Raw genomic sequence first — 13,338 nt, 5'->3', positions numbered from 1 at the left:
TTAGAAAGAAGTTAGTTCCTGTTATCACTTACACTATAGCAGCTAGAAACAATTGTTCCTTCACCAGCCTCTCTTCTTTCTTATTCTTGAAGTTAATAAGACAAAAAATTGCAGTTTGTCACATTACCAAGAAACCACAAACTCCACCATCCTGGAACAGTAGGTGAAACAACAAAAATAGGCCACAAACAACTTCTAGCAAGATTGACAGGTACATTTTCAAGACTCTGGAGGAGTCCTTACCTGACAGAATTGGCTAGGGGAAGCATAACCAAGTATTAGGAAAGAAGTGACACTTGGGACTGTTTCTTTCTTTTTTCTTTTTTGTGGAGGTTAGTAATTTCCGTGCAAAAATATAACCCACAATAGAGTGGGTTGAGTTTACTAACATAAATCTGTAAATTAATCCAATTTATATGCTTTATATTACTGTATTGTATTCATCAGTCTCACTATCTAGTGTTTATCTTGAGTCTTTGAGGATGTCTCAAGCAAGTTTTTTTTTTTTTTTAATTGCCACTGACACCTGAATTGAACTGAGCACAGTTTAAGAATGTGTTGATGTGGTGGATAGATTTTAAAGGCCACACTTTTAAGGCTTAAGGCTTTAATCCACCAACTATCCTCTCACTTACAGTGACATTCAGCTAATGCACTGTTTGTCTAATATATATGCAGTGATGTAAGGATTTAAAGGGAAGCATCTCTGCCTCCTTGAAGTCAGCAGACATGTTACGCGCCTCAATGTTCAGCCACAACCAAGTTACTTAAGGTAGTTGATTCTAAGTGTATGAGTCTACAATAGACCGCCGAGATGTTTGCTTTTTTTTTAAATTTCTCCAAGCTATATAAAATTAGTCGCTAGAGAAAGTAAGTTTTGTACCAATGTTTCAAACAGAAGGTAAATTGCTTTTTTTTTTTTTTAAATGGCTCATAATGAGGATGCAGGTGTCTTGCCAGAAACCGTTACTGCACTTCTTTTTAGTTTATTTGCACTCATTCTTAAATTCTGCACTATATTGTGCCATTGGTATGCAGTTAAAGGAGCTCGAAAGTTTGGGATTTGCTTCATGTGGTGTCAGAATTACTAGATCTAGCTCTAAGGCATAGCCTAGTCACTTTAAAACAACAAAAAGTGGCTAATGTCAAAACAAGGTTTATGATGTCCTGCTAAGTAGTCTTAGTTGTTTGTTGTTGCTGAATTTAGTTAGCTAAATTTTGGGTTTCATGTTTTCATTGCTGTCCTCATTGAATCTGTCTGGGACAATAATAGTTATTGGCAGTTAAACATTTAGCAAACCAGGAATTTGCTTCATGTGGGAGATTCCTAAATCAAGCTTTGATGGAGTGGTTGAACATAATCACAACTTGCGGGTAATGTCAGAACATTGTTTGTCTGTATTTGCTGTGGAGTCACTGAATACACCTACGCTGACACTTAAGTGGTCAGAATAAACTTTTACGATAATATAAAATCAGTATCCGGATACACTATTATGATCAAAGTTTGTGGACACCTCACCATTACGGACATATGTGCTTTTTGGACACCCCATTCCAGATTTAGTGCCCCTTTGCTGTTATATTATACAACATTTAGTTCTAGTCCACTAATTTGATTGGTCAAGCAGTGTTCCAAGAGTCCTTATAGTTCCTATAACTGCACAAGGACGTTTCACTGTGTGTATCATTCAGTGTTCACCATGTAAAGTTCCACTGTTCAGTTTGAAACAGTTACTACAGTAGTGTTAGCAACATCATCAGCGGACATGGTTAACAACACTTTTTAGGAATATAATTTTTGACTTAAAATATAAAAGCTTGTCAGATGAAGATGAAACGGAAGAAGGGATGGCAATTTTCCCAGAAGCACCTTTAATGGGAATGTACAAATCACCGTGAGCTAGCTAGCCAGCTAGCCAACTTGTTATAAAGTGAGTCTGGCTTCTTTGGGATGTATTTCCGTTAGCGGAGCAAAAATAAACAGAGCATTTGGCCATATTGTGTCTGAAATGTCAATTACTCAATATTAAATTCTTGTTTATAGAACTGTTGTATAAAAGCAATATGTCAATCATAATCGTGTGATTATAACCTAGTTCTTTAACCTTGTTCTATAACAAAGTTGTTTGCTGAGAATTTAGTGCCTTACAGGGGTTTAACGGTTTTCTGAAAGGGAAACCTTCTGTTATAAGGTTTTACATAAAAATCTTTTAAATTTTAAGAGCACTGAAGTTCTCTTTAGGCTGCTAGATGAAGCCTTTTATGGAACTTTTTTTTAAAAGAATTTATGCAAATTTGTTGATTTCAAATAATTTGTAGGAAACCATTAACCAGCAAATTATAAACGTGGCCAGTTAGAACCACTTAGAAAGCTATACAGCATTGATAAAATCATTAAATAAGAAATTACTATACATATTAAATATATAATTACATTATGTTTATAATTTAGCTTGTGGCTACGTGGCCGCTTTACATTATTTAAAAGCAACTATATAGCTTAATCAGAAGTCTAGTGGTTGTTACAGACATTAAGAATACTAATAACCACATGCTCCTGTACCACTGACATGTCTTTAGATCTACCGTAGTGTGAAATAAAAGGACAGTTAAAATTTTGAAATATTTTGGAACAAAATCATTTGCCAGATGAAACTAATCTAAACTCATGTAGCCAGAATGAATAACTTCTCCTGTTCTTACAAGACGTTTAGTATTGATTGTCTATACACTTCTTCACCTGTACAGTGTAAGGATTTGGAGTCACACTGTCCATTGTCACTCAGACAAGGATGGGGTTCCATTTGAGTCTAGTTCCTCTCAAGATTTCTTCCTTCCATGTCGTCTCGGAGAGTTTTTCCTCACCACTGTCATCTCTAGTTTGCTCATTAGGGACCTAAATCTAAATTGCTGTTAAAGGGTGCTATAAAAACGGAATTGAATTGAATATAGTTACATTCATTTTATTTGTCATTTATTTGTCTAGCAGATGCTTTCATCCATAGTGACTTTCTGTTGAGCTGATCACTAGCTCAATCTGCTGAGCCACCACTGCACAATAGTATAATTAACTTCTACTCAAACTGTAAACGTGGGAATAAATGAGCTTGAACCACTGGTCAAAAACTTCCATTGTGTTGTACTTATTATAGCCATGTGGAGAGAAGAGATTGTTCAGGGTTATTTGTGAGAGGAAATACAGTAAACCTAGTGACTCATTATGCACATACCTTCTGGGAAACTTGGCCTTATGGGTGACTGAATGACTTGAGAATATGGCTCAGAGGTCTTTAAATACTTCACAACGTGACCTGAAAATGGTGTTTGTGTATTTTGGCGGAAGGTCAACCAAAAGCTTCTAAGAGGAAGATTTTTACTGAGAAGAATTCTTGAAATAATGCCAGTGGTCTAGTTGGAGGACTAATTAATAGCATTTTGAACTACTGTAGCACTTTTTGGTGCTACAGACAACTGAGAATATTTAAGGTCTTACACAAAATGGGAAACATTAATCACTCAGTCATTAATCTGACTCCAAAGAGACAGCCGTGTTCTCTAAGTGACTCAGAAGAAAGGCATGAGTTTGGCCTTGCTGTTATCACTCACACTGGGGGATGGATCAGTGGAAACTGACCTTACATGGTAAAATAAAGGGTCATGGCATATGTTTGGGTGGAACTTTTTTCCACAATGTTAAGAACAATCAGTATTTATAAAGTATTATAAAGCAAGGATATCTTCATAAACTGTAAACAACCATGAATATAGGCAAGAAAAGAACAACAAAAAGAATACGGGTGAGAACAAGGGTACAAGGGATTTTTTTTTCTTTTTGCATTGAAAGAATAGTAATTAATTGTTTTCAGTTTAACTAAAGCTGTACTTAAAAGAAACAATATATTAATTGTGTGGTTATCTGCAAAAAAGGAAAACAGCAAAAAAAGACAAAAAACACCACATCATCATCAAAACAGAGAAGAGTGCTTACACACTGTACACACAGCAGTCTTGCAAACATGTTGACATGGACATTTCTGGGGAAGAACATCCTCTGATATCCCTTGCTGTAATTTAGACAGCACTGTTTAACTAGTCAAATTATTATAAAGTACAAAACTGTAATATGTTTGGGAATTTTAAAGGATGTCATTCTTATTTGAAAATAACAATATATTACAAGATGTTAATGACAGTAATCTATAGTACTCTAGCCTAATGGATGAAAATAAGCACAAATGCAAACATCATAGCCCATAAAATCTGTATTAACAGATTTTATACATTTTCTGTATTATACTATATTATACATTATCACTATCTATATTATACATTATCTATTTCTGTAGTAACAAGCAATTGACAGGTACTTGTAAGGTGGATGCTTAACATAATCTAAAACTAATGATAAAGAATCAAACAGAATGCTGTTATTTAATAAGAAAAAAAGTATAATTGTTGATATGGTGATGTTTTCTGTAAGTAGATGTTTATTTAACCTTTATGGAAGGAGTCGCTAGTGTCAGCACTTTGTTATGGTCACTAAGTTTTCTGCCACGGGAAAGTGTTCAGGGAAGCAGACTTTGTAATTTCTGTTTTCTCTGTAACACAAGAAGCTTATTAGCTTTAAAAGAGTTAATAAAAAGAGAGGCTGGTGAGGGAATGACCATGTTTATATTTAGCTGCTTTAACAGGAGTGATAACAGGAACTATCTTGCTATAACTATAAACTGATAAGTGGTGTCATCCTTTAATTAGTAATCATTAAAAAATGTAATCATCGGTAAATTGCTGTGGTATAAGAGGAATAAAACACTTCGGGACATGCTGTTATGGAAAAAGGCTGCATCACACCACTTCATCACTGATTATTTTCTGTAACAGTACACTGTCGTGTTTTATTCCTTAGAACTGTATGCAAAGTATATGCATTTGTGAGTTCAGTGGAAACTTTTTTAAATCATATTTTAATATGCACATTAAGTATGGTATTAATCAAAAGCCAACTATCCAGAGAAAAGTGTACAAACAGCAACAATACGCATGCATTAATACATAAATACTGGCTGTACTTAATTAATATTAAAACAGTACAGTTGTGGTCTCTCACCAGCTGCATTTGTTATTTCATCCCTTAGTTAAATGTGCATGCTGATATTTTTCATACAAATATATAGTTGCTACATTGGTACTACTGTAAAGGTTGTTAAAGCATGCGCATTGTGCCAAGGTAAGATTTCCTAAAGTCTAATGGTGATGACAAGATGACGCATTTTTACACAATGTGCGCTACTCTCACACTCAACATCATTTCCCCAACATAACCTAAAATGTTCAAGGAAGATATTCCTATTATATAATCAGGTAGTATCTACTACATTTCCCCAGCATTCCACCCCTGAATAATCCCAAATATATAGGAAACATCAGGATCACATTACTGGAAGCAATTGTGTATTATAAACAAGGCTTAAGAAAGAAGAATAATAGAAATCATCTTTGGAAGCCACATGAATTTCGGGAACTGATGCTCTTTAAACTAGCACATGTGAGGTGAAGTATATAGTATAATATTTGTAAATGTTGAGCCCAAATAAATACCAATTGAATTCTTTTTTTCACGTCAGGCTCTTACCACTAAAGCAATTCCAAATATCTGTTCCAATTACACTCCTTCAAAAAAAATAAATAAACAAAAAATAAATAAAAATAAAATAAAGGAAAAAAATAAAACGAAATAGTATTGTAATATATATATATATATATATATATATATATATATATATATATATATATATATATATATATATATATATATATTTTATATTTGGTGCAATTATAGTTTTTCTTTTTTTTTGGGCGGGAAGGGGGGGGGGGGGTTTACTTTTTTGTTAGTACTTTTGTTTTTCTAACAAGGACTTTGTCGTTCAATTCTTTCACTGCTGGCTCAGTTGTCCTGCTGCATGCTTCAAATTTCTTTTCAAAGATCAAAATCAGAATGTCTGTATCTTTGAATCTTGCATCTCCAGTCAGGGTGCAAAAAAGGCCTTCCATTTGTATATGATTGAAGTGTATTGGTATTTTGAAGCCTCCTCTTTGAGAATCCTACTTTATGAAGATAACCCACACTCAGTCCTGTTTAGCCGTAACTGTAGAGATCCACTAAAATAATTACAGATGTCTTATTTTCGTCTGGAGTCAGAAACTCCAAACTCTCTATCAAAGTTCCCTGTCAGGGGTCAATATGTTACTTAAATCCGTATCTGCAGGCAAAATCCTCACAGTATCAGAATTTTTTCAGTGTCACGCCATCAGCTCGGGTGAATCCACTCGTCCTGATGTGCAAGCTCCTCACAATCTGAAAGACAAGAGTGATCAAAGGCACAGTGCATGTTAACCGCCAACACACATATTCAAGAGTTGAACAACAGTGATATCACAGGATAATATGATAGGTACATATGGTAAATTATATGGGCAAAAGTTTGTGGACATATGACCATAACACCCATATGTGGTTCTTCCCCAAACTGTTGACATAAATTTGCCAAAAAACACACAATTGTATAGAGTATCTGTGTATGCTGTAGCATTATAATTTCCTTTCACTGGAACTAATGGGCCCCAACCTGTTCCAACATGGCAATGCCCCTGAGCATAAAGCAAGGTCCATGAAGACATGGTTTGCCAAGGCTGGAGTAGAAGAACTCGAGTGGCCTGCACAGAGCCCTGACATCAACCCCACTGAACACCATTGGGATGAATTGGAACGCCAACTGCACCAACTGTGGCCGCATACAGTCAAGTCACACAAGCAGTTCCTCTTCTCTTGATTTTCTGTCTCCAAAACTACAGTGAAGGCAAACAACCTCATCATCATCATCATCATCATCATCATCAACAGAGTTAAACCAATCTTTATTTCATCTTTATTATTTTACTTAATAAATCTAATCTAGATGGCTAATCTATTCTAAGACTGATGTCATGTGAGCTTTTTTTCACATCAGCACAAAAGGTTCGTCTGCCTTTTTTTTGGAGAAAGCACCATGATGCCACTTTTCACAAACAGAATAATTTAACTCCTTAAATAATAAAGAATTTAAGTCCTTGAATAACTGAACTTGTTAAGCCACATCTTCTGAACGTCTCAAAGTTTCTACTGAGTGGGGAAACAATTCACTGTACTTTGAGTAGAAGTTCTGTAAACACAGATTACTGAATGGTATCAGATCATCTTAAATGAGAGTAGACAGATGTTTGGAGAGCAATTTCACATTAAATAGTTCAGTTTATTTATAGTCTAGGGTTAAGGCCTTGTTGCTTTTCTTTTCTATTCTCTCTTGTTGCCTTGTTGCACTCCTTGTTTCAATGAGAATCATGATAGAGAAACATGGTACCCTAACCTGCCTTCAGAAAAGTCACAGTGGCCTGAAGAGCAGGTGGTTGTGCAATGGGTTTTAGTGTCTTTTCCTATGGGCAATGCAGCTGAAAGACCCACATATACAGCTATACATCAGTGAAAAGAGGAGACTGAGGTGAAAATCTTACCTGCATGGTCAGATGACAGTCTGTGTGTGAACCTCCTTCTGTGTATGGAGTCTCGACTCGATTATGTGCTTGCAGCATTTTAAGGCACATTTCAAGGTATATGTGTGTGTGTCGATGATGGATACCTATGCCTCCATTGACTCTGGGTTCAAGCACACAGCCAGACTGTAGCATTGCATTGCACACTGGCACACTGCATGACCAGATCATGCCAAGAAAAATAACAGAGCCTGTCTGCCATTCCACTGAAGAATGTGTGGAAGAGGGGTAAAATATAACATACATTTAGTTAGCCTCATCACTAAGCAAGTTATGGAACTTTGCATGAGTCTATACATTTCATAAGAAACAAACATGCAAAACTGGGTCTTTGGACATTAATTACCATGTAATGCACTAAGATTCCAGCAGTATTTTTGGCTGTAATAATGAGATATACACACAGTAGCCATTACTGCCCTAGATCTGTTTCTCTTAAACAAACCTTTCTTGTCAGAATGAACTCTATATTGTCCCTCCTTTAAAACAAGAAGACAAACGATTTAAAAAAGGCTGAAGTAATGCAAAATGAATACTGATTAGATTATATTAATCTGCTTTGACACACAGAGCAGAAGATCATGGAATGACAGAACAAGCTTTGTTCAGGTCTGCTTTGAATACCAATGCTAATAGGAAATAGAAGGGCTTTGCTTTTGAACAAAGATGAGATATTGGAATATAATCAAATTAACACAGTGACACAGTGGCCTGATTGATCTGTCATATCAGAACACAAAAATGCTTTCCTGATTGTGTAAAAATATAACGTAATATAACTTAATTGAGTTAGTGAATTAATCTCAGAAATTTCTTAATGATTTTGCATATAAAACGTATTTAGTTTATAATTCAACTTCATGTTCGATGTCAGCAATTAAGGAGTAAAAGCTTCAAATGTTTTTGTTGAGGATTAATTCCACTAGATCACCAATATTACTGCACTACTGCCAATCCACATTAAAACCATCTAAATGTGTATTTACATTAACATCAGTATTAACTTTATGCGATAAACGTTCATATATTCATATGTATACCACAGCGTTATTGAATACTCTATTCCTATTGGTCAAAAGTGTTGATAATTTTCTATAACCGCATCGCTCAGACAGCAAGGTTTATATTAAATCACTTATTCCACATTGTTGTTGTAGAATACACATAAATGATTTAAAATTTTTAATGTGTAATTATTGATATGGTGAAGTTTTCTGCAAGGAGTCAGTTATTTAGCATTTTTAGAAGGGCTCTCCAATGTCAGTTTTTTGTCAGTCAGAGGAAAAGCTGTAACTTTAATTATTTCCGTTACAGAAAAGCTCTCAGAGCAGAGGGCTTTGTGGTTTCCCTGTAACATGACAAGCTGCATTTTTGTCTTATTAACTTCAAGAGAGAGAGAAAAAAGAGAGGCTGGTGAGGGAATGACTGTTTATACCTGCTACAACATAAGTGATAATAGAAATTAACTTGGTTTGTGGATGTTCAACAACATTAACTGTAACTATAATCGATAAAAAATGGGATGTGTTTTTCTGTAATTAATAAATGACTGCAATCACTGTCATACTGCCGTGGTATAAGAGGAATAAAACACTTCAGGACATGCGGTTATAGGAAAATAATCAACTTCGGGGTGGTAGCAGTAACTAGTTCACACTGAGCCTCATCACAGCACACCTCCACTGATTATGTTTCTATACAGCATGCTTCCAAGTGTTTTATTCCTTAAATAATGTATGTAAAATGAAGATATGAGAATCCAATCAGCAGATGCATGTTCTGTAGGGTTACATCAAGCATAATGGCTGTGCATGATTTCAGCTAAACTCAGCTGACCCTGTGGGACTGTACAGCCCCTCTGAACAAGCAACATCTGTCACCAATTCATTACACTCTCATACACACACAGCAAACTGGTTATAAAGCTATATTTGATTATGTGTTGGAGATTTGGCTTATTAGGGGAAGGGTCCATATTTCATATCTGAAATAATTCCTAATCTGCTGATCTGACCTGCTATAGCCTTTCCTGCTGGAAATAACCTGTTTGTAGAAGTATTCACATATACACATTTTTATGACTAAACAGTTAATAGTTTATCACCATTACAATGTGAGTTTATCATCAACTTGTGTAAATAAATATACATGGTTTTCAGGACCTTAATTCATTCTAATCTAAAATACATAAATATTCTTAGGATCTGGATTAGCCCATATTCCAGGATTTATTTTCCAAAGATTTAATCTTTGGAATAAAGTAAGAAATTGTATTCTAAAGCTCTATTTGGGCCTAATGAGGGGGACAATCAGGAGGCTAGGCTGTGTTCTTGCACATTACGGAGTCTAAAAGGCACAGGCACACACCACTGCCACGACCACAATATTGCAGACAGTTGCAATGATGGCCACCCACAGCCAGATGGCGTCGGTGGAGAATTTGCCCTCGTCCTCCTGTTCTGCAGGTCGGGAGAAGCTGGCATTCAGATTAGAGACAGACGTCTGGAGGGACGTATTGCCATTCAACGGGGAATCCATGACGGCGAGTGGATAATGCTGTCGAGAGATAGAACACGATATAATATCATATAAACTAAAAGCAATTTTCAAATATATAGTTCTGACTGATTTTGCCCTCTTGTGAAGCTTAGAATTGAAATTATTTTTATCTTCATTTTCCTAGGTATCATTTAAAAAAATGTGACTGTGTACCCTCAGGTATCATGCTTTCATATCTATTAGATTAAAGAGTATTAAAGATAATTAAGTATAATAAGTATTAAAGAGAAACACAATGGCTTAAAGTCACAGTAATAAGGAAGCAGCACCTGGTGACCATAATTCCAAATACAATGTTAAAGCTCAAAAATCTTAATACTAGATTCTTAATTTTATATCATATATATACTTTTTTTTTTTCCAGGATCTAAAAAGCAACATCTCATCTTTTAAATTCTCGAATCTGATTGGACAGAAAGGAGAAACACACACACACACTCCTGCAGAGCATCCTGTAGTATAGCAAACTGCTCACTGCAGAGCTTCAATGCCTTCGGCTAAATCGATATCATTCATAATAATAATAATTCCAACATCCTTCACCCTGATGCTAAAGACTTTGAAAGTCAGCCATCAGACAGGTTCCAGACCGGAAAAACTAACTTGGTTTACGCCTCATGTATTCCCATTCATCATGCAAATGTCTGATAGCTCCCGTCTGGGCCTGACATATGGTGACACCAGTCTGCTTGCACAGGTGCGCTCTGAGTAGCGTGGTCCGATTCACTTCCCTGCTGCTCTCTACCTCATCGCCTCTGTCTTCCCCACTGCGAGAAGCTTCATTCATCACACAAAGACACACTCATCACTCTCACAGCACTGACAGCAACATTGTAAAGGACACAGAAAGACTCTTAAGTGGTCTTGTTAATAGGACAGACCTCAGCAGAAGTGACTGTCTGTTAAATGTAAGAGGATATATGTGAGTAAACCAAAGGTTTCTTGATTCTTAATTCCATCTGGGCAGAAATGGGAGAGTTTATTACATTGCATCTTGGTGTGGCTGCAAAATGCTCTCGCAATCTGTCTGAAATTAAGTTTCAATTTACTAAGGCTGTAGCTCATCACGGAAACTGCACCCGGGACCACCTACTAAATGCACCGAGTGAAGCTCAAACTGCTGTTTAAAAGCTGCCTTGAAGTGGTGAAAATGTAAACTGCTAAAAGGTTGAAACTAAAGAGGAAATGCAGCTTCAGTAATGAAGATAATGTGTTAACAAACAAAGTTATTAAATAATGAAATATTTAAGTCTTATGTTTCCCATGAGATACCAAAGAACAATATAATAGCAAATGAAAACACCATACATTCACATACAAAATACAAAATACAGGTCTACAGCAGATGAAGAACCTCTTTTGATGAGTTTTTTTTTTTTTTTTGCTGGTGCATGTGGTCAGGGTCACAGTGGATTCAGGGCCCATTCTAGAAACACTGGGCATGAGGTGAGAATACACCCAGGGTGGGAGCTGCCAGTCCATCACAGGGCACCAACCAAACACACACACATTCACATTCTCATTCACACCTAGAGGCAACTTAGAGTAGCCAATCCACCTACTATGGTTTTGTCTAAAAACCCAGAAGAAACCCACATGGACACAGGAAGATCCCTACACACAGTAATACTCAAAATAATGTGAACTAGTACATAAGTGTAACAGACCTGGTAAAGAAGTCAGATTTAAAAGCTGAAGGGATACACTCAAGTTAATGGAGATGTAGAAAAGTACAGGAAATATATTTTATGAGATATACAAATTGAATGGTGCATTAGGTAAGACTAGTCTTTTTCAAGATTAGGTTTGTAACAGTTTGGTGGGTTTGACATTTGAATGATTTTTTTTTTTTTTTTTTGAGCTCACTCCCCCATTCCCTCCCATGTTCACATAGTTCCACTCCTAGGATCTTAAGTGGCCCATAGAGTGGCTATAAAACGACTGACAGGAGGCCCAACTGAACACACACAAGCATTCTGGACCAGAAGTCAGTTTTCTCAGCAACTTTATAAACTTTTGCTAAGTTTTGCTAACTATAGAAAAGGATTAGAGAGTATTAGAGATAGATCAGAGTATGTGGATTCAAGGTTTAAAGGGAGATGGAGTTGATTGAGTACCTAAGGTTTCAGTTCCTGAATGCAATTGACTGTAGCAAGATCAGTCCTCTGGTTTGCAGTGTTCAGCTTTCAATGCTCACCAACCAAGCAACACACCAGTTCAACTAGTGTTAATGGGAGAGTGAGCTGCAATCTCTGGATGGATCGCTCTGAACAGATTAGTGTCAACCTCCAGAGAGACGATGGCCTTTACAGCTCTTCTTGCACATCATTCTGTAACTACAAGTAGAGCAGCCATAGCTAGCCAGCTAGATAGAGTCATAGGCAGCATTATTTATTGACAGCACATCCTGAAGTGTTTCATTCCTTTTATTATTCAATTTATACCACAGCCACTTTCCACTGCAATTTGTAATTTACTAATTAATGATAGGTAATGATTTTTAACCATTTATAGTTACATTTAAGTCTGTGAGCTCCTGTTTGTTCCTTTTAATTAATTCCTGTTACCCCTTAGGTTATAGCAGCTATAAACAGTTGCTCCCTCACCAGCCTCTCTTTTTTCCTCTCTCTTCACATTATTAATATAAAGAAAAAACAGTTTGTCATGTTACCGAGAAACCGGAAAATGCAAAGTGCCCCTCTGCCCTGAGACTTTCCAGTGTCAGAAAACGTACTGACTGTTACAAAGCACTGACACTGGAGACCTCTTCCATAAATGTTATAATAATGTCTCCTTACAGAAAAGCTTACCATATCAACAATTATAAATTTTTCCTGATAAATAACACATATTTGAAACCATTTATTATATGACTTAGATTATGTTGAGCATCTGCCATACAACTCCCTGTGAATGAGCTGTCACTATAGTAATAATGTATTAAAACGAGAGTATTAATACTGGTGATGTTGATCTAGACCACCCGCTCAGTTTGGAACACATTTAATAGAATAATAGCATTTTTTTTTGTAGTTTCCATCCCTCACCAGCTAACTGAACACCTGCTTTGGAAACTATCATCTCTGTTCCCTGCTGTGCCATAAATCCATGCCAGGATACAGTCAGCTTGAATGGAGCAGAATTTAACTATGCATTGGACTAAGTATGATAGACACTTCACTTGGTACA

At 36.2% G+C, this 13,338-nt stretch overlaps 1 long non-coding RNA gene across 1 annotated transcript; it reads right to left on the bottom strand.

Annotated features, from left to right (window-relative positions):
• Window positions 1-5,866: 5,866 nt before the first annotated feature.
• On the bottom strand, window positions 5,867-9,938 carry LOC128318556 (uncharacterized). The gene is made up of 3 exons (XR_008301954.1): window positions 7,552-9,938; window positions 6,630-6,849; window positions 5,867-6,358 (listed from the first exon to the last, which is right to left on the bottom strand). It is a non-coding gene; the product is annotated as an uncharacterized LOC128318556 (long non-coding RNA).
• Window positions 9,939-13,338: the final 3,400 nt, after the last annotated feature.

Source organism: Pangasianodon hypophthalmus, chromosome 6, assembly GCF_027358585.1.
Source record: "Pangasianodon hypophthalmus isolate fPanHyp1 chromosome 6, fPanHyp1.pri, whole genome shotgun sequence".
NCBI lineage: Eukaryota > Metazoa > Chordata > Actinopteri > Siluriformes > Pangasiidae > Pangasianodon > Pangasianodon hypophthalmus.
Note: the sequence above shows the minus strand (reverse complement) of the source record. Positions and strands in the feature narration are given on the sequence as shown.